Genomic DNA, 21,512 nt, shown 5'->3' on the forward strand with positions numbered 1-21,512 from the left:
AGGACACCCTCAAGATCTCACATGAGGGGAATGGCGTCACCATGCTCACCAAGATGGAATTGGTGGAAGGCGAACTTGGGAGATTCGCAATGATCAGGGGCGAGGAGCCAACCCAAACGTACAACCGGCTCAAGACCCTCGTCAACAAAATAAGGAGCTATGGAAGCACGCAATGGATGGACCACGACGTCGTCCGCCTAATGCTAAGGTCCTTTACCGTCCTTGATCCACATCTTGTGAACAATATTCGTGAGAATCCTAGGTACACGAAGATGACGCCCGAGGAAATCCTTGGAAAGTTTGTAAGCGGGCGGATGATGATCAAGGAGGCAAGATACGTCGACGATGCATTGAATGGCCCAATCCAAGAGCCTCAAACTATTGCTCTCAAGGCAACGAGGAGCTAGGAGGCGCTACCTAGCAAGGTGGCGCAAGTTGAGGTGGCCGGGCTTAATGATGAAGAGACGGCCCTCATCATTAAGCGCTTCAAGACGGCGCTAAAGGGACGCAAGGAGCATCTCAAAAAGAATAAGACAAAGGGGAAGCGCCCATGCTTCAAATGTGGTAAGATTGGTCATTTTATCGCTAATTGTCCCGATAATGATAGTGACCAGGAATAAGGGAACAAGAGGGAAAAGAAGAAAGCTTACAAGAAGGCTAAGGGCGAGGCACACCTTGGCAAGGAGTGGGACTCGGATTGTTCATCGTCCGACTCCGACAACGAAGGACTCGCCGCCACCGCCTTCAACAAATCGGCCCTCTTCCCCAACGAGCGTCACACATGCCTCATGGCAAAGGAGAAGAAGATATGTACTCGGAATACTACTTATGCTTCTTCAAGTGATGATGAGTCCAGTGATGATGATGAAATAGACTATTCTAGTTTATTTAAAGGTTTAGATAGAAATAAAATTGATAAGATCAATGAATTGATTGATGCTTTGAATGATAAGAATAGATTATTAGAAAAACAAGAGGATCTTTTGTATGAAGAACATGATAAATTTGTAGAGGCGCAAAATTCTCTTGCTTTAGAAATTAAAAGGAATGAAATGCTTTCTTGTGAATTGTATGCATGCCATGACTCAATTTCTAGTTTAAAAAGTGTTAATGATGATTTAAATGCTAAGTTAGAAATAGCTAGTAAATCAACATCTTGTGTAGAAAATGTTGTAATTTGCAATAGGTGTAAAGATTTTAATGTTGATGCTTGTAGTGAACACCTATTTCAATTTATAAATTGAATGATGAAGTGGCTAGTCTTAATGCCCAACTTAAGACTAGCAAGAGTGAATTTGACAAGCTAAAATTCGCAAGGGATGCCTACACAATTGGTAGACACCCCTCAATTAAGGATGGTCTTGGCTTCAAGAGGGAAGTCAAGAACTTAACAAGCCATAAGGCTTCCATCTCCGCAAAGGAGAAAGGGAAGGCCCCTATGGCTAGTAGTGCTAAAAAGAACCATGCTTTCATGTTTCATGACAGGAGACATTCTAGGAATGTTTATAGAAGTTATGATGTTTTTAACTCTCATGCCATGATTGCTTCTAGTTCTTCTATTATGTATGATAGAAATTTGACTAGGAAAAATGTTGTTCATCATATGCCTAGAAGAAATATTGTTCATGCTCCTAGGAAAGTAATGAATGAACCTTCTACAATTTATTATGCTTGCAATGCTTCCTTTGCTATTTGTAGAAAGGATAAGAAGGTAATTGCTAGGAAGTTAGGGGCCAAATGTAAGGGAGACAAAACTTGCATTTGGGTCCCTAAGAATATTGTCACTAACCTTGTAGGACCCAACAAGAGTTGGGTACCTAAGACCCAAGCCTAAATTTGCCTTGCAGGTTTATGCATCCGGGGGCTCAAGCTGGATTATCGACAGCGGATGCACAAACCACATGACGGGGGAAAAGAGGATGTTCTCTTCCTACGTCAAGAACAAGGATCCCCAAGATTCAATAATATTCGGTGATGGGAACCAAGGCAAGGTGAAAGGGTTAGGAAAAATTGCTATTTCATCCGAGCACTCTATTTCTAATGTGTTCTTAGTTGAGTCGCTTGGATATAACTTGTTGTCTGTGAGTCAACTCTGTAATATGGGATATAACTGTTTATTCACAAATGTAGATGTGTCTGTCTTTAGAAGAAGTGATGGTTCATTAGCTTTTAAGGGTGTACTAGACGGTAAACTTTATTTAGTTGATTTTGCAAAAGAGGAGGCCGGTCTAGATGCATGCTTAATTGCTAAGACTAGCATGGGCTGGCTGTGGCATCGTCGCTTAGCACATGTGGGGATGAAGAACCTTCACAAGCTTCTAAAGGGAGAACACGTGATAGGTCTAACTAATGTTACTTTCGAAAAAGATAGACCTTGTGCAGCTTGTCAAGCAGGTAAACAGGTGGGAAGCTCTCATCATGCCAAAAACGTGATGACAACATCAAGACCCCTGGAGTTACTTCATATGGACCTCTTCGGACACGTCGCCTATCTAAGCATAGGAGGAAGTAAGTATGGTCTTGTTATAGTTGATGATTTTTCCCGCTTCACTTGGGTATTCTTTTTGCAGGATAAAACTGAAACCCAAGGGACCCTCAAGCGCTTCCTAAGGAGAGCTCAAAATGAGTTTGAGCTCAAGGTGAAGAAGATAAGGAGCGACAACGGGTCCGAGTTCAATAATCTTCAAGTGGAGGAGTACCTTGAGGAGGAAGGGATCAAGCACGAGTTCTTCGCTCCCTACACACCACAACAAAATGGTGTGGTAGAGAGGAAGAACAGGACGCTCATTGATATGGCGAGGACGATGCTTGGAGAGTTCAAGACCCCAGAGCGCTTTTGGTCGGAAGCCGTGAACACGGCTTGCCACGCCATCAACCGGGTCTACCTTCACCGCCTCCTCAAGAAGACTTCATATGAGCTTCTAACCGATAACAAACCCAATGTGTCTTACTTTCGTGTATTTGGGAGCAAATGCTATATTCTAGTAAAGAAGGGTAGAAATTCTAAGTTTGCTCCCAAAGCTGTAGAAGGATTTTTGTTAGGTTATGACTCAAATACAAAGGCGTATAGAGTCTTCAACAAATCATCGGGTTTGGTTGAAGTCTCTAGCAACGTTGTATTTGATGAGACTAATGGCTCTCCAAGAGAGCAAGTTGTTGATCTTGATGATGTAGATGAAGGAGACGTTCCAACGGCCGCAATACGCACCACGGCGATTGGCGATGTGCGACCACTGGAACAAAAGGAGCAAGATCAACCTTCTTCCTCAACAATGGTGCATCCTCCAACCCAAGATGACGAACAGGTACCTCAAGTGGAGGCGTGTGATCAAGGGGGAGCACAGGATGTCCAAGTTGAAGAGGAAGAAGCACCTCAGGCACCTCCAACCCAAGTTCGAGCGACGATTCAAAGGAATCATCCCGTCGACCAAATTTTGGGTGAAATTAGCAAGGGAGTAACTACGCGTTCAAGATTAGTTAATTTTTGTGAGCATTACTCCTTTGTCTCTTCTATTGAGCCTTTCAGGGTAGAAGAGGCCTTGCTAGATCCGGACTGGGTGTTGGCCATGCAGGAAGAGCTCAATAATTTCAAGAGAAATGAAGTTTGGACACTGGTGCCTCGTCCCAAGCAAAATGTTGTGGGAACCAAGTGGGTGTTCCGCAACAAACAAGACGAGCACAGGGTGGTGACAAGGAACAAGGCTCGACTTGTGGCAAAAGGTTATGCCCAAGTCACAGGTTTGGACTTTGAGGAGACTTTTGCTCCTGTGGCTAGGCTAGAATCTATTCATATTTTGCTAGCATATGCCGCTCACCATTCTTTCAGGTTGTTCCAAATGGATATGAAGAGCGCTTTCCTCAACGGGCCAATCAAGGAGGAGGTGTACGTGGAGCAACCCCCTGGCTTTGAGGATGAACGGTACCCCGACCACGTACGTAAGCTCTCTAAGGCGCTCTATGGACTTAAGCAAGCCCCAAGAGCATGGTATGGATGCCTTAGAGACTTTTTAATTGCTAACGCTTTCAAGGTTGGGAAAGCCGATCCAACTTTATTCACTAAGACTTGTGATGGTGACTTATTTGTGTGCCAAATTTATGTTGATGACATAATATTTGGTTCTACTAATCAAAAGTCTTGTGAAGAGTTTAGCAGGGTGATGACGCAGAAATTCGAGATGTCGATGATGGGCGAGTTGAACTAATTCCTTGGGTTCCAAGTGAAGCAACTCAAGGACGGCACCTTCATCTCCCAAACGAATTACATGCAAGACTTGCTAAAGCGGTTTGGGATGAAGGACGCCAAGCCCGCAAAGACTCCGATGGGAACTGACGGACACGTCGACCTCAACAAAGGAGGTAAGTCCGTTGATCAAAAAGCATACCAGTCCATGATAGGTTCTTTGCTTTATTTATGTGCTAGTAGACCGGATATTATGCTTAGTGTATGCATGTGTGCTAGATTTCAATCCGATCCAAGGGAGTGTCACTTAGTGGCCGTGAAGCGAATTCTTAGATATTTAGTCGCTACGCCTTGCTTCGGGATCTGGTATCCAAAGGGGTCTACCTTTGACTTAATTGGATATTCAGACTCCGATTATGCTGGATGTAAGGTCGATAGGAAGAGTACATCAGGGACGTGCCAATTCTTAGGAAGGTCCCTGGTGTCATAGAGTTCTAAGAAACAAACCTCCGTTGCCCTATCCACTGCTGAGGCCGAGTACGTTGCCGCAGGACAATGTTGCGCGCAACTACTTTGGATGAGGCAAACCCTCCGGGACTTTGGCTACAATCTGAGCAAAGTCCCACTCCTATGTGATAATGAGAGTGCTATCCGCATAGCGGACAATCCTATTGAGCACAGCCGCACAAAGCACATTGACATCCGACATCACTTTTTGAGAGACCACCAGCAAAAGGGAGATATCGAAGTGTTCTATATTAGCACCGAGAACTAGCTAGCCGATATCTTTACCAAGCCTTTAGATGAAAAGACCTTTTGCAGGCTGCGTAGTGAGCTAAATGTCTTAGATTCGCGGAATTTGGATTGATTTGTAGCATACATGTGTATTATGCTTTGATCATGTTCCTTATGCATTTTGTTGTTTTCTTGTGGTGCTCAAGTTATACAAACACTCCCCGGACCTCACAAGTCCTTTTGCAAGTGATGCACATATTTAGGGGGAGATGTGCTACAACTTGACCCTTTGAGACTAACCGTGTGCTTGAGTTTGCTTGATTTAGTCTCAAAGGAGGTTTGAAAGGGAAAAGGTGGACTTGGACCATGAAAGACTTCCACTGCACTCCGATGAGAGGGTAACTTATTCCAAGTTCATCTCATGTACTCTTATTGCCTTTGTATACTTATTTGAAGATTTTGGTGAGGCAATGGGGTTCCAGGGCCAAGATTGATCCCATTTTGGTGCTTGATGCCAAAGGGGGAGAAAATAAGGCCAAAGCAATAAATGGATTAGCTACCACTTGAGAATTTTGAAAATAGTATAATAGAGCTTTTTGTTTGTCAAAACTCTCTTGTTGTCTCTTTTGTCAAAAGTTGGCCTCTTGTGGGGAGAATAGTCGATTATGGGAAAAGGGGGAGTTTTTGAAATCTTTGATCAATTTCTCTTGGAACAACTCTCTTTATGTCTCTACAATTGTGTTTGAATTAGAGATAGGATATTGAGGTTGAATTGAAAAAAACAAAACCAAGTGGTGGCAAAGAATGATCCATATATGCCAATTTTGAATCAAAACAATTTTGAGTTCTCATTTGTATTGATGTTGCACTTCTGTTAGTTACTTTTTGTTGTGTTGGCATAAATCACCAAAAAGGGGGAGATTGAAAGGGAAATGTGCCCTTGGGCCATTTCTAGGTATTTTGGTGATTGAGTGCCAACACAAGTGCTTAAGTGAAAATCTATGCCAATTGATGGACAAAGTGCAAATCAAGTCTAAAGGTATGTTTCTAGACTTAGTACATTGTTTTGAGAACTAATGTATTGTGTGTCGGGGACCATAATTAGGGGTACCCTCAAGACGCCTAATTCTCAGCTGGTAACCCCCATCAGCATAAAGCTGCAAAGGCCTGATGGGTACGATTAAGTCAGGGATCAGTCCACACGAGTGACTCGATCACGCTTCACCCGAGCCTAGCCTCGGCCAAAGGCAGCCGACCTCGAGAGACTTCCGTCTCGCCCGAGGCCCCCTTTTTATGGCGGACACATCACCGGCTTGCCCGAGGCCTTGGCTTCGCTCAGAAGCAACCTTGACTAAATCGCCGCACCGACTGACCAAATTGCGGGGGCATTTAACGCAAAGGTGGCCTGACACCTCTATCCTGACACGCGCCCCCGGCAGAGCCGAAGTGACCGCCGTCACTCCACTGCTCCACTGGCCAGTCTGACAGAAGGACAGCGCCGCCTGCGCCACTCCGACTGCAGTGCCACTCGACAGAGTGAGTTTGACAGACAGTCAGGCCTTGCCAAAGGCGCCACGGCGAACTCCGCTCCGCCCGACCCCAGGGCTCGGACTCGGGCTAAGACCCGGAAGACGGCGAACTCCGCTCCGCCCGACCCCAGGGCTCGGACTCGGGCTAAGACCCGGAAGACGGCGAACTCCGCTCCGCCCGACCCCAGGGCTCGGACTCGGGCTAAGACCCGGAAGACGGCGAACTCCGCTCCGCCCGACCCCAGGGCTCGGACTCGGGCTAAGACCCGGAAGACGGCGAACTCCGCTCCGCCCGACCCCAGGGCTCGGACTCGGGCTAAGACCCGGAAGACGGCGAACTCCGCTCCGCCCGACCCCAGGGCTCGGACTCGGGCTAGCACCCGGAAGACGACGAAACTCCGCTTCGCCCGACCCCAGGGCTCGGACTCCGCCCTGGCCTCGGCCGAACGACTTCCGCCTCGCCCGACCCCTTGGCTCGGGCTCGGCCACGGCAACAAAAGGCAAACTCAGCCTTGGCTTCGGAGGAACCCCCACGTCGCCCTACCTAGGGCATAGACCGCCACGTCAACAGGAGGCGCCATCATCATCCTACCCCGAATCGACTCGGGTCACGGAGAACAAGACCGGCGTCCCATCCGGCCAGCTCCGCCGGAGGGGCAATGATGGCGCTCCGCAAGCTCTATGACGACGGCGGCCCCCGGCTCTCTTACGGAAGCAGGACAACGTCAGCAGGGACTCGACCGCTCCAACAGCTGTCCCTCCATCAGGCTCCGCCGCACCTCCGACAGCCACGACATCACGCCAGCAGGGTGCCCAGATCTCTCCGGCTGCCACATTGGCATGTACCTAGGGCGCTAGCTCTCCCTCCGCTAGACACGTAGCACTCTGCTACATCCCCATTGTACACCTGGATCCTCTCCTTACGACTATAAAAGGAAGGACCAGGGCCTTCTCAGAGAAGGTTGGCCGCGCGGGACCGAGGACGGGACAGGCGCTCTCTTGGGGCCGCTCGCTTCCCTCACCCGCGTGGACGCTTGTAACCCCCCTACTGCAAGCGCACCTGACCTGGGCGCGGGACGAACACGAAGGCCGCGGGACTTACACCTCTCTCACGCTCGACTCCGGCCACCTCGCCTCTCCCCCCTTCGCGCTCGCCCACGCGCTCGACCCATCTGGGCTGGGGCACGCAGCACACTCACTCGTCGGCTTAGGGACCCCCCTGTCTCGAAACGCCGACAGTTGGCGCGCCAGGTAGGGGCCTGCTGCGTGCTGACGAACAGCTCCCCGTCAAGCTCCAGATGGGCAGTCTCCAGCAACCTCTCCGGCCCGGGACGGTGCTTCGTTTCGGGACTCTTGAGTTCATGTCCTTCGACGGCAGCTACGACATGATACTTCTTCCACCGCCGCGCGACTACGACAATGGCGGCCGACAACCCGCCCGCCGGCGGCGGAATCGACGACGTCTTCCCCGCGTAGTGGAAGAGCAACATTCGGGCTCGCTCCGTTCCCTCCCCCGCCAATGGAGGAGGAGGCGGGGCCGTCAAGGCCGGACGGGAGGCCGCGCTTCGTCGGCCGTCGAGCGAATCGACACCCCCGACGCCCCGACGGAAGGCACGCCGGACGTCGACCTCGCGTTCAAGACGGAGGCAAGCGCCGTCCCCCCGCGCCACGCCGACCCCGAGCAAGAAGACGACGCCGGCGCGCTCGCGGAAAGCCTGCAGGACGTCGCCCTCGAACCGGAGATGATGGCGCAACCAGTCCCCGATGTGACTACATCGCTCCTCGTCGACCAAAAGGTAACGACTAACTCCCATCTTGCGTCATTTCGACTCGGCCTCAACCCGCCAAACGACTTCGTTTTGGCGGGCGCTCTCATTGAGGCGAGTGCAACCCCACTGAGGTTCCGTATGCGGTCGCCTTGGGACCGACTGACGGACGTCTCGACCTACGGGCCCTCTGGGTCCGAGGAAGATGACGATCCCGGCATCGGTTGGGATTTCTCCGGACTTGGCAACCCCAGTGCCGTGCGGGACTTCATGACCGCATGTGACTACTGCCTATCCGACTGTTCCGATGGAAGCCGCAGCCTTGGCGACGAGAGCTGTGGCCCAAGCCACGAATGTTTCCACATCGAGCTAGGGGATCCCACCGAAGGCAACCATCTTGGCATGCCGGAGGATGGTGATCTCCCTAGGCCGGTGCCTCGCGCCGACATCCCACGGGAGCTAGCTGTGGTCCCCGCTCCGGCGGGGGGTTACGACCCACAACTCGAGCAAGTCCGCGAGGCGCAGGCCAGGCTCAACGAGGGAACAGGAGCGCTTGAGCCGATCCGTCGGGACGTCGGACAGGCATGGGTGGGCCAACCCCTGGCCGGAGAAATACGTCAGCTGCCCCAAGGTCTCTAGCACCGCGTCGCCAACGATGTCAGGATCAGGCCGCCGCCCGCATCCAGCGGGGTCGGTCAGAACCTGGCAACCGCAGCAATGCTCATCCGCGTGATGCCGGAGCCGTCAACCACCGAGGGTCGGCGAATCCAGGGAGAACTCAAGAATCTCCTGGAGGGCGTTGCGGCCCGGCGGGCCGAGAGCACTGCATCCCGAAGGCAAGGATATCCCTCGGAACCTCATGCCGCGACTTCCCGATTCATGCGGGAAGCCTCAGTCTACACCGGGCGCACGCGCAACACCGCGCCTGCGGCCCCGGGCCACCTCGGCAACGAGCACCATCGACGCGACCGTCGGGCTCACCTCGACGAAAGGGTGCGCCGAGGCTACCACCCCAGGCGTGGGGGGCGCTACGACAGCGGGGAGGATCGGAGTCCCTCGCCCGAGCCACCCGATCCGCAGGCCTTCAGTCGGGCCATCCGACGGGCGCCATTCCCGACCCGGTTCCGACCCCCGACTACTATCACGAAGTACTCGGGGGAAACGAGACCGGAACTGTGGCTCGCAGACTACCGCCTTGCCTGCCAACTGGGTGGAACGGACGACGACAACCTCATCATCCGTAACCTCCCCCTGTTCCTCTCCGACACTGCTCGCGCCTGGTTGGAGCACCTGCCTCCGGGGCAGATTTCCAACTGGGACGGCTTGGTCCAAGCCTTCGCTGGCAATTTCCAGGGCACATACGTGCGCCCCGGGAATTCCTGGGACCTTCGAAGCTGCCGGCAACAGCCGGGGGAGTCGCTCCGGGACTACATCCGGCGATTCTCGAAGCAGCGCACCGAGCTGCCCAACATCACCGACTCGGATGTCATCGGCGCGTTCCTCGCCGGCACCACTTGCCGCGACCTGGTGAGCAAGCTGGGTCGCAAAACCCCCACCAGGGTGAGCGAGCTGATGGACATCGCCACCAAGTTCGCCTCTGGCCAGGAGGCGGTCGAGGCTATCTTCCGAAAGGACAAGCAGCCCCAGGGCCGCCCATCGGAAGAAGCTCCCGAGGCGTCTGCTCCGCGCGGCACCAAGAAGAAAGGCAAGAAGAAGTCGCAATCGAAACGCGACGCCGCCGACGCGGACCTTGTCGCCGCCGCCGAGTATAAGAACCCTTGGAAGCCCCCCGGAGGTGCAAACCTCTTCGACAAGATGCTCAAGGAGCCGTGCCCCTACCATCAGGGGCCCGTCAAGCACACCCTCGAGGAGTGCGTTATGCTTCGGCGTCATTTCCACAGGGCCGGGCCACCCGCCGAGGGTGGCAGGGCCCACGACGACGACAAGAACGAAGATCGCCCAGCAGGAGAGTTCCCCGAGGTCCGCGACTGCTTCATGATCTATGGAGGGCATGCGGCGAATACCTCGGCTCGGCACCGCAAGCAGGAGCGCCGGGAGGTCTGCTCGGTGAAGGTGGCGGCGCCAGTCTACCTAGACTGGTCCGACAAGCCCATCACTTTCGACCGGGCCGACCACCCCGACCATGTGCCGAGCCCCGGGAAACACCCGCTCGTCGTCGACCCCGTTGTCGGCGATGTCAGGCTCACCAAGGTCCTGATGGACGGGGGCAGCTGCCTCAACATCATCTACGCCGAGACCCTCAAGCTCCTGCGCGTCGATCCGTCCTCCGTCCGAGCAGGCGCTGCGCCCTTCCACGGGATCATCCCTGGGAAGCGCGTCCAGCCCCTCGGGCGACTTGACCTCCCAGTCTGCTTCGGGACACCCTCCAACTTCCGAAGGGAGACCCTGACGTTCGAAGTGGTCGGGTTCCGAGGAACCTACCACGCCGTGCTAGGGAGGCCATGCTACGCGAAGTTCATGGCCGTCCCCAACTACACCTACCTGAAGCTCAAGATGCCGGGCCCCAACGGGGTCATCACCGTCGGCCCCACGTACAAACACGCGTTCGAATGCGACGTGGAGTGCGTGGAGTACGCTGAGGCCCTCGCCGAGTCCGAGGCCCTCATCGCCGACCTGGAGAACCTCTCCAAGGAGGTGCCAGACGTGAAGCGCCATGCCGGCAACTTCGAGCCAGCGGAGATGGTCAAGGCCGTCCCCCTCGATCCTAGTGGCGACACCACCAAGCAGATCCGGATCGGTTCCGGGCTCGACCCCAAATAGGAAGCAGTGCTCGTCGACTTTCTCCGCGCAAACGCCGACATTTTTGCGTGGAGTCCCTCGGACATGCCCGGCATACCGAGGGAGGTCGCCGAGCACTCGCTGGATATTCGGGCCGGAGCCCGACCCGTCAGGCAGCCTCTGCGCCGATTCGACGAGGAGAAGCGCAGAGTGATTGGCGAAGAGATCCACAAGCTAATGGCAGCGGGGTTCATCAAAGAGGTATTCCATCCCGAATGGCTTGCCAACCCTGTGCTTGTGAGGAAGAAAGGGGGGAAATGGCGGATGTGTGTAGACTACACTGGTCTCAACAAAGCATGTCCGAAGGTTCCCTACCCTCTGCCTCGCATCGACCAAGTCGTGGATTCCACTGCTGGGTGCGAAACCCTGTCCTTCCTCGATGCCTACTCAGGGTATCACCAGATCCGGATGAAAGAGTCCGACCAGCTCGCGACTTCTTTCATCACGCCGTTCGGCATGTACTGCTATGTCACCATGCCGTTCGGTTTGAGGAATGCGGGCGCGACGTACCAGCGGTGCATGAACCATGTGTTCGGCGAACACATCAGTCGCACAGTCGAGGCCTACGTCGATGACATCGTGGTCAAGATGCGGAAGGCTTCCGACCTCCTCTCCGACCTTGAAGTGACATTCCGGTGTCTCAAGGCGAAAGGAGTCAAGCTTAATCCTGAGAAGTGTGTCTTCGGGGTCCCCCGAGGCATGCTCCTAGGGTTCATTGTCTCCGAGCGAGGCATCGAAGCCGACCCGGAGAAGATTGCGGCCATCACCAGCATGGGACCCATCAAGGACTTAAAAGGGGTACAGAGGGTCACGGGATGCCTCGCGGCCCTGAGCCGCTTCATCTCACGCCTCGGCGAAAGAGGTCTGCCTCTGTACCGCCTCTTAAGGAAGGCCGAATGTTTCGCTTGGACCCCTGAGGCCGAGGAAGCCCTCGGCAACCTGAAGGCGCTCCTTACAAAAGCGCCTGTCTTGGTGCCGCCGGCGGACGGAGAAGCCCTCTTGGTCTACGTCGCCGCAACCACTCAGGTGGTTAGCGCCGCGATTGTGGTCGAAAGGCAGGAGGAAGGGCATACATTGCCCGTTCAGAGGCCAGTCTACTTCATCAGCGAAGTGCTGTCCGAGACTAAGATCCGCTACCCACAAGTTCAAAAGCTGCTGTATGCTGTGATCCTGACAAGGCGGAAGCTGCGACACTACTTCGAGTCCCATCCGGTGACTGTGGTGTCATCCTTCCCCCTGGGGGAGATCATCCAGTGCCGAGAGGCCTCCGGCAGGATCGCGAAGTGGGCGGTGGAGATCATGGGCAAAACGATCTCGTTCGCCCCTCGGAAGGCCATCAAGTCCCAAGTGTTGGCGGATTTCGTGGCCGAATGGGTCGACACCCAACTGCCAACGACCCCGATCCAACCGGAGCTCTGGACCATGTTTTTCGATGGGTCGCTGATGAAGACGGGGGCCGGCGCGGGCCTGCTCTTCATCTCGCCCCTCGGAAAGCACTTGCACTACGTGCTGCGCCTCCACTTCCCGGCGTCCAACAATGTGGCCGAGTACGAAGCTCTGGTCAACGGATTGCGGATCGCCATCGAGCTAGGGGTCAGACGCCTCGACGCTCGCGGTGATTCGCAGCTCGTCATCGACCAAGTCATGAAGAACTCCCACTGCCGCGACCAGAAGATGGAGGCCTACTGCGACGAGGTTCGGCGCCTGGAAGACAAGTTCTTCAGGCTCGAGCTCAACCACATCGCTCGACGCTACAACGAAACCGCAGACGAGCTGGCTAAGATAGCCTCGGGGCGAACGACAGTCCCCCCGGACGTCTTCTCCCGGGATCTGCATCAACCCTCCGTCAAGCTCGACGACACGCCCGAGCCCGAGGTACCCTCGGCTCAGCCCGAGGCACCCTCGGCCTAGCCCGAGGTACCCTCGGCCCCCGAGGGCAGGGCACTGAACGTCGAGGAAGGGCAGAGCAGGGCCACACCAGATCAAGATTGGCAGGCCCCGTACCTGCAATATCTCCGTCGAGGAGAGCTACCCCTCGACCAAGTCGAGGCTCGGCGGGTAGCGCGACGCGCCAAGTCATTCGTCTTGCTGGGCGACGAAGAGGAGCTCTACCATCGCAGCCCCTCGGGCATCCTCCAGCGGTGCATCTCCATCGCCGAAGGTCGGGAACTGCTGCAAGAAGTACACTCGGGGGCTTGCGGCCACCACGTAGCGCCCCGAGCCCTTGTCGGAAATGCTTTCCGGCAAGGCTTCTACTGGCCAACGGCGGTGGCTGATGCCACTAGAATTGTCCGCACCTGCGAAGGGTGCCAATTCTATGCGAAGCGGACACACCTGCCCGCTCAGGCTCTACAGACAATACCCATCACCTGGCCCTTCGCTGTATGGGGTCTGGACCTCGTCGGTCCCTTGCAGAAGGCGCCCGGGGGCTACACGCACCTGCTGGTCGCCATCGACAAATTCTCCAAGTGGATCGAGGTCCGACCTCTGAACAGCATCAGGTCCGAGCAGGCGGTGGCATTCTTCACCAACATCATCCATCGCTTCGGGGTCCCGAACTCCATCATCACCGACAACGGCACCCAGTTCACCGGCAAAAAATTCTTGGATTTTTGCGAGGATCACCATATCCAGGTGGACTGGGCCGCCGTGGCTCATCCCATGTCGAATGGGCAAGTAGAGCGTGCCAATGGCATGATTCTACAAGGGCTCAAGCCTCGGATCTACAACGACCTCAACAAGTTCGGCAAGCGATGGATGAAGGAACTCCCCTCGGTGGTCTGGAGCCTAAGGACGACGCCGAGTCGTGCCACGGGCTTCACGCCGTTTTTCCTGGTCTACGGGGCTGAAGCTATCTTGCCCACTGACCTGGAGTACGGCTCCCCGAGGGTGAGGGCCTACACCGAACAAAGCAACCAATCTAGCCGAGAGGAATCGCTGGACCAGCTGGAGGAAGCTCGGGACAGGGCCTTACTACACTCGGCGCGGTACCAACAGTCCCTGCGACGCTACCATGCCCGAGGGGTCCGGTCCCGAGAACTCCAGGTGGGCGACCTGGTGCTTCGGCTGCGGCAAGACGCCCGAGGGAGGCACAAGCTCACGCCCCCCTGGGAAGGGCCATTCGTCATCGCCAAAGTTCTGAAGCCCGGAACATACAAGCTGGCCAACAATCAAGGCGAGATCTACGGCAACGCTTGGAACATCAAACAGCTACGTCGCTTCTACCCTTAAGATGTTTTCAAGTTGTTTATATACCTCGCACCTACGCAAAGTTTAGTCGTCAAGGAAGGGTCAGCCTAGCCTCGGCAAAGCCCGACCCTCCCTCGGGGGCTAAAAGGGGGGAGACCCCCTCTGCGTCGAATTTTTCCTCGAAAAAGGATCTCTTTTTAGTAGGATTTCTTTCGTGCTTCCTGACTACTTCGGAAAAGCGGGTCCTGGAAACGACGAGAGTCCAGATGCTCGAAACGAGAGGAAAAAAGACGCAGCTTCGCAAGCGCGGCGAGGGTGTGTTCTTCTGGCCTCGGCGGCCGCAGAAAGCACACGCTACAAGATGATCTGATCCTGCAGGCTCGGGTCTTCACGCTGAAGGGAGCCGTAGCACCCTCGGCATCGACGACGTCTTCAGCAAAGCCCGACCCAGCCTCGGGCGGCGCTGCGGTCCAGGGACTCCTCTGGGAATCCGGCCCGAGCAGGCGGCTCAACCGGTTACCCCTGGGGCCTCGGTCAACCGGCTTCCAAGGGCGCCAGCCCGACCCGAGGCCTCGACTGATCGACTTCGACGTCGGCTCCGCTGACGGACAACACGGCTAGGCTCCGGCCAGACAGGTTCCCATTTTCGAGCCAACTCCGCCTCTGATCATACTGATATCGCTACCCCTGGCCTCGGTCCACCAAAGGGCGGCCGAGGGGTCTCTTCAACTAAGCTAGAGGAGCCCCAGACAACAAGGCCGAACGGGCCGAGGGATTCCTACGCCTCCGGGATACGGATACCTCACCCGTCACCTTGACATGGGGCAACTCATGCTTGGTAAAGCGGTTCAGATAATCAACAGGCGAGACTTAATGCTCGGAAATGAGGAAAAAACACGGCTCCGTGCCAAAATTACATACACGTTCAGGCCCCGACAGCCGCAATGAACAAACACACCGGCAACCGAAGTGCCATTACAAACGGAACTCCGGTTCCCCCTCCGTAGGTACGAACAACCCCACTCCGAGGGGGAAGGCCTGCAGAGCAACGGAAGGCCGACGAACGGTGCGCCGTCACCTGCTCCAGCAGCGACGACGACGACGCCTTCTGCTCCGAGGGACCAGGCAACGGCAACGCCGACCCCGGGCCAGGTGCCGCTGCCAGGAGGCCCCCGCCCATGCCGAAACTCGTAAGGCAAGGACGGGCAGAAGGCCGTAGAGTTGGAGGTCAGCCCGTGGCCGGCCCCGGCCATCTCGCCGGCAGCAGAACCTCTTCAAGCTGCCGTGGCGGGTGCCGGCACCGCGAGAGGCTCCGAAGCCACTCGCGCCTAAAAGCCGGGCACGCTGCAGCTGCCAGCGCCGCGGACGACGACCGCCTTTCCCTCCGATCACTGAGTGAAGGGGCGGGCCGCCGCCCACGCGGGGGCCGACCTCAACTCTGCGCGCTCCCCTCCCCAGCCCTGGTGATGAAAATCCTTGAGGCTGAGGGAGGGGAAGAGGCCGCAGCCCGGCTCGCTTTCCCCCACCATCAAGTCGGAGGTCGCCATCTCAGGTGACCGCCGGCGGAGGGAAGCAGCCGGGCAGCATGATGAAAATCCTTGAAGCCGAACAATGGCTGAGAGGTACCAACTCCCATGGAGTTGCGTTCCTCCGACGAGGAGGCGGAAAGGCGGCGGATACCCCCCATCCGGGGGCTTGGAAGATGGGAAGACACGATGCTTAAGGGAGAAAGAAGACATGGTTGCCTTACGAAAGGAGTCTCCCTCCTTTTAAAGGCAACTCTCCCTACGTGCGCCCCCAGACGCCGCAGGCTGAGTCTTCTCCAACACGCTCCAAGGCCCTCCCCTGCGACTCGGGGGCTGGGTCCCGCATGTCATGCAAGCCGGCTCAGGGCAGAAGAAGCCAAACCGCCGCGCGTGGTGCGCACGACCGTCCGGCGGTTACAGGCGACCCCCCATTTTCGCCCAGACCAACGGGCAGAAGGGGCGGGCAGCCATGCAGGCGGCATGCAACCGCGCCAGATGGACGCGCTTCTCCGACTTCTGACACGCCAGCTTGGGAACCCAGGCCCACGCGTCGAGCAACCGGTGCGTCAGTTGCTGCATGCAAGCAACCGCACCGCCACTTGTGCCACCATCACGCCTCTTCGGTTGCGGAGCCTATGCCGCGACTCGAGGCAACCCAACAGCGCCAGCCTGGCACGTCGGTCAAAGCGACCGAAAGTGGGCCGGCAGTAATAGCGGTGGCAGGCGGGCGGGCGCAGCGGTCACGTCGTCAGCCAGGCTCACGTCCCATCCTGAGACAGCAAGAGAGCCTCTTCTCACGGCGTGGAGACGGTGCACCCGTGACCCGTTCCTCGAACGGATCGCACGCGCGCAACGGCCGCCTCGCCAACCACTCGCCCCGTCGCATTAACTCCGCGGCGGGACACGCGGCGCCTCTGGCAGGAGGAGCGCGCGACGCTTCACCTTCGCCGTAATAACCGCGTCAGAAAAGGTACGCCACGTCGTTCGATTTCGTATCCTTTTCCGTTTTCCTCTTTCTCTATCTCTTGCAACAGGGACCGGGAAAGGGGGATACCCCGAAAGGGATCCTTCTCCGCGAAGGAACCGGGCTCCGAGCCCCCCATTACTGATCAGGGGTTCGAAGGCTGGCCCTCCGAAGGGTTCAATAGTCGCCTCAGATCGCGTGGGCCCGACACCCACTACTGGTCAGGGGTTCGAAGGCCAGCCCCCCGAAGGGCTCCATGGCCGCCTCAGGCTACTCGGGCTCCGCGCCCATTACTGATCAGGGGTTCGAAGGCTGGCCCCCGAAGGGTTCACAGTCGCCTCAGACACCGAGCGAGGGATGACCAGGGGTACGTTCGATACATAACCAAGGCTCGGGCTGCGCTCCCGAGGTACCCTAGGACATTTCCGAGACCAGCGGGAACGATCTTGTAACGGAATCCCATCGGAGGGAGGCATCGAGCCCTCGGACCCCGTCGCCAGGGGACCGGGTCCGGCAAATCACCCGCAGGTACTTTTGGGCGTGCCTCTGGGCCCCTAGCCGACCCCCAACGAACGGGGCACGGACGTCCACTCGGATTACCCGCTTGCAGCTCACCGGAGACACCATGTTCGGTGCCCATCGAGGGTAACATGGCGCACTCCCCCCCTCCTCCTTGCGGAAAGGCGACGTAGGGGCGTATGTAAAAAGTCGAGTCTGTCCCTGATCGTCCTCTCGCCCTGTGCAGAGGCTCGGGGGCTGCTCTCGCAAAAACCGGCTCCGGCCAAATCGTTGACAGCATCAACATACCAGCCCGAGAGCTTGGGCCCCGACCGTGCACCCGGGCTACGGCCAGTTCGCATGAGGGAACGACCAGACCAGCCGAAGCGTTAAGCGAAGTATTAAGACCTCGAAGGAGTGTAACCACTCCTCCGAGGCCTCGGGGGCTACACCCGGCGGGTGCGCTCGCGCGCACCCACTGGAACGAAATGCAACCGAGAAAGGCTGGTCCCCTTGCAAAAAAGTGCGACAAAAGCCTCCAAGCGAGTGCTAACACTCCCTTCGAGGCTCGGGGGCTACTGTCGGGGACCATAATTAGGGGTACCCTCAAGACGCCTAATTCTCAGCTGGTAACCCCCATCAGCATAAAGCTGCAAAGGCCTGATGGGTACGATTAAGTCAGGGATCAGTCCACACGAGTGACTCGATCACGCTTCACCCGAGCCTAGCCTCGGCCAAAGGCAGCCGACCTCGAGAGACTTCCGTCTCGCCCGAGGCCCCCTTTTTATGGCGGACACATCACCGACTTGCCCGAGGCCTTGGCTTCGCTCAGAAGCAACCTTGACTAAATCGCCGCACCGACTGACCAAATTGCGGGGGCATTTAACGCAAAGGTGGCCTGACACCTCTATCCTGACACGCGCCCCCGGCAGAGCCGAAGTGACCGCCGTCACTCCACTGCTCCACTGGCCAGTCTGACAGAAGGACAGCGCCGCCTGTGCCACTCCGACTGCAGTGCCACTCGACAGAGTGAGTCTAACAGGCAGTCAGGCCTTGCCAAAGGCGCCACGGCGAACTCCGCTCCGCCCGACCCCAGGGCTCGGACTCGGGCTAAGACCCGGAAGACGGCGAACTCCGCTCCGCCCGACCCCAGGGCTCGGACTCGGGCTAAGACCCGGAAGACGGCGAACTCCGCTCCGCCCGACCCCAGGGCTCGGACTCGGGCTAAGACCCGGAAGACGGCGAACTCCGCTCCGCCCGACCCCAGGGCTCGGACTCGGGCTAAGACCCGGAAGACGGCGAACTCCGCTCCGCCCGACCCCAGGGCTCGGACTCGGGCTAAGACCCGGAAGACGGCGAACTCCGCTCCGCCCGACCCCAGGGCTCGGACTCGGGCTAGCACCCGGAAGACGACGAAACTCCGCTTCGCCCGACCCCAGGGCTCGGACTCCGCCCTGGCCTCGGCCGAACGACTTCCGCCTCGCCCGACCCCTTGGCTCGGGCTCGACCACGGCAACAAAAGGCAAACTCAGCCTTGGCTTCGGAGGAACCCCCACGTCGCCCTGCCTAGGGCATAGACCGCCACGTCAACAGGAGGCACCATCATCATCCTACCCCGAATCGACTCGGGTCACGGAGAACAAGACCGGCGTCCCATCCGGCCAGCTCCGCCGGAGGGGCAATGATGGCGCTCCGCAAGCTCTATGACGACGGCGGCCCCCGGCTCTCTTACGGAAGCAGGACAACGTCAGCAGGGACTCGACCGCTCCAACAGCTGTCCCTCCATCAGGCTCCGCCGCACCTCCGACAGCCACGACATCACGCCAGCAGGGTGCCCAGATCTCTCCGGCTGCCACATTGGCATGTACCTAGGGCGCTAGCTCTCCCTCCGCTAGACACGTAGCACTCTGCTACATCCCCATTGTACACCTGGATCCTCTCCTTACGACTATAAAAGGAAGGACCAGGGCCTTCTCAGAGAAGGTTGGCCGCGCGGGACCGAGGACGGGACAGGCGCTCTCTTGGGGTCGCTCGCTTCCCTCACCCGCGTGGACGCTTGTAACCCCCCTACTGCAAGCGCACCTGACCTGGGCGCGGGACGAACACGAAGGCCGCGGGACTTACACCTCTCTCACGCTCGACTCCGGCCACCTCGCCTCTCCCCCCTTCGCGCTCGCCCACGCGCTCGACCCATCTGGGCTGGGGCACGCAGCACACTCACTCGTCGGCTTAGGGACCCCCCTGTCTCGAAACGCCGACATTGTGTCTAAGTGCTGGAAATAGGAGAAATCAATTTGGAGATGACTTGGCTTGTTCAGCCAAAGTCTGCTCAGTATGGGTGCACCGGACTGTCCGGTGGTGCACCGGACAGTGTCCGGTGCGCCAGGCTGGCTCTGGCTAACTTGCTGCTCTCGGGACTTCGACGGCGGTGTACGGCTATAAATCACCGGGCTGTCCGGTGGTGCACCGGACTATCCGGTGAGCCATTCACAGGCGAAGTCGTCGCTCTCGGGAAGTGATTAAAGGCGTACAGCTAAAAATCACCGGACTGTCCGGTGGTGCACCGGACTGTCCGGTGAGCCAACGGTCAGCCGGGCCAACGGTCGACCGAGGATTCCACGCGTGACGCGTGGCCGAGCCAACGGTCACAAGGGGGCACCGGACTGTCCGGTGTGCACCGGACAGTGTCCGGTGCGCCAACGGCTCTGAATCTCCAACGGTCGGCTTTGCCAAAAAAAGGAAAGAAATCCGCACGGGACAGTGTCCGGTGGTGCACCAGACTGTCCGGTGCGCCAGACGACTGAAGGCAAGAATTGCCTTCCTGGAATGCTCTCAACGGCTCCTAGCTGCCTTGGGGCTATAAAAGGGACCCCTAGGCGCATGGAGGAGCACACCAAGCATCCTTTGAGCATTGTTGATCACTCACACTTCATTCTTGCGCACTTGTTCGACATTCTTAGTGATTTGAGCTCCGTTCTAGTGAGAACCTCGTGATATTCTTTTGAGCTCAAGTCTGGGTCTTGTGTGTGCGTATTTGCTATGATTTTGTGTCTCATGTGCGCTGCTCATCCCTCCCTTACTCCGTGCTTCTTTGTGAACATCAAGTGTAAGGGCGAGAGACTCCAAGTTGTGGAGATTCCTCGCGAGCGGGATATAGTAAAGCAAAGCAAAAAACCGTGGTATTCAAGTGGGTCTTTGGACCGCTTGAGAGGGATTGATTGCAACCCTCATCCGTTGGGACGCCACAACGTGGAGTAGGCAAGCGTTGGACTTGGCCGAACCACGGGATAAACCACTGTGCCATCTCTGTGTTGATCTCTTTGTGGTTATTGTGTTTTGCTAAGACTCCTCTCTAGCCACTTGGCCTTATTGGTGCTAACTCCTAATCAAGATTTTGTGGCGCTAAGTTTCAAGTTTTACAGGATCACCTATTCACCCCCCCTCTAGGTGCTCTCAACCTCATCCCTATTCTCTGTTTGGGACTTATGGAGAATGGCTTCGGCTGAATGCCTGAATCGGGTCGAGAAGCACGGAGCAGATAGAAGTGCACTTTCCAAAGCAGTTAGACAGAGAAGGCATGGCTGTGATGTTATAATGCTAAAGGACCCCAAGAAGAGATTATGGCCTATCATTTACCACCACTGCCCGTTATTTGTGGGCTTCACCGAGGGCTGGAAACATTTGGTGGCAGCAAACGACCTTCGGACTAGGGACGTCTGCGAGCTTGTTAAGGGGCCAGACGATGGTGAGCCGGTGTACTCTATCTGGATGTGTGGTCACAAAATTTAAAGCCGCCCCGGCTTCATCTGTGCGCTTCTCTTCTCTTATGTGGGCTGCTATAAGAGAAGAGAAGCACACAGATGAAGCCGGGGCTGATCCTGCTCCAGAATTTCGTCCTTCGTAGGCGGTAAAGACTCTGGGACCTCACAGTTACTAGACATTCTGCCTTCCTGTTTGGGGAGGAAAGGAGGGAAACGGAGGCGGGCCTTGAGGCGCCGCCATCGCCTTCACCGCCTCCAGCAGATTAGGAGGCCGCCGACGGCGGCGGCTGGGTATAGCTAGGGTTTGGGCTCGATTTCTTTTGAATCACCTTTTCTCCAAGTTCCCTTATTGATGGAACCAGTATATCAGACTAACAGTATATCCTCGGTCGACCCCCTTATTGATGGAACCAGCTGTGCACTAGGTACCTACTAGGATGGATGTGGTCTGCACCGTTGTGTCTAACAGAGTTGATGAAGACGTGACCAAACTTGAATGGCAGACAACGAGTAGCTCCGGTGAAGGGAGCGGGGAGGATAGTTCTAGTGACGACAATCCTTGTCC

This window comes from Zea mays, chromosome 2 (genome assembly GCF_902167145.1).
Source record: "Zea mays cultivar B73 chromosome 2, Zm-B73-REFERENCE-NAM-5.0, whole genome shotgun sequence".
NCBI lineage: Eukaryota > Viridiplantae > Streptophyta > Magnoliopsida > Poales > Poaceae > Zea > Zea mays.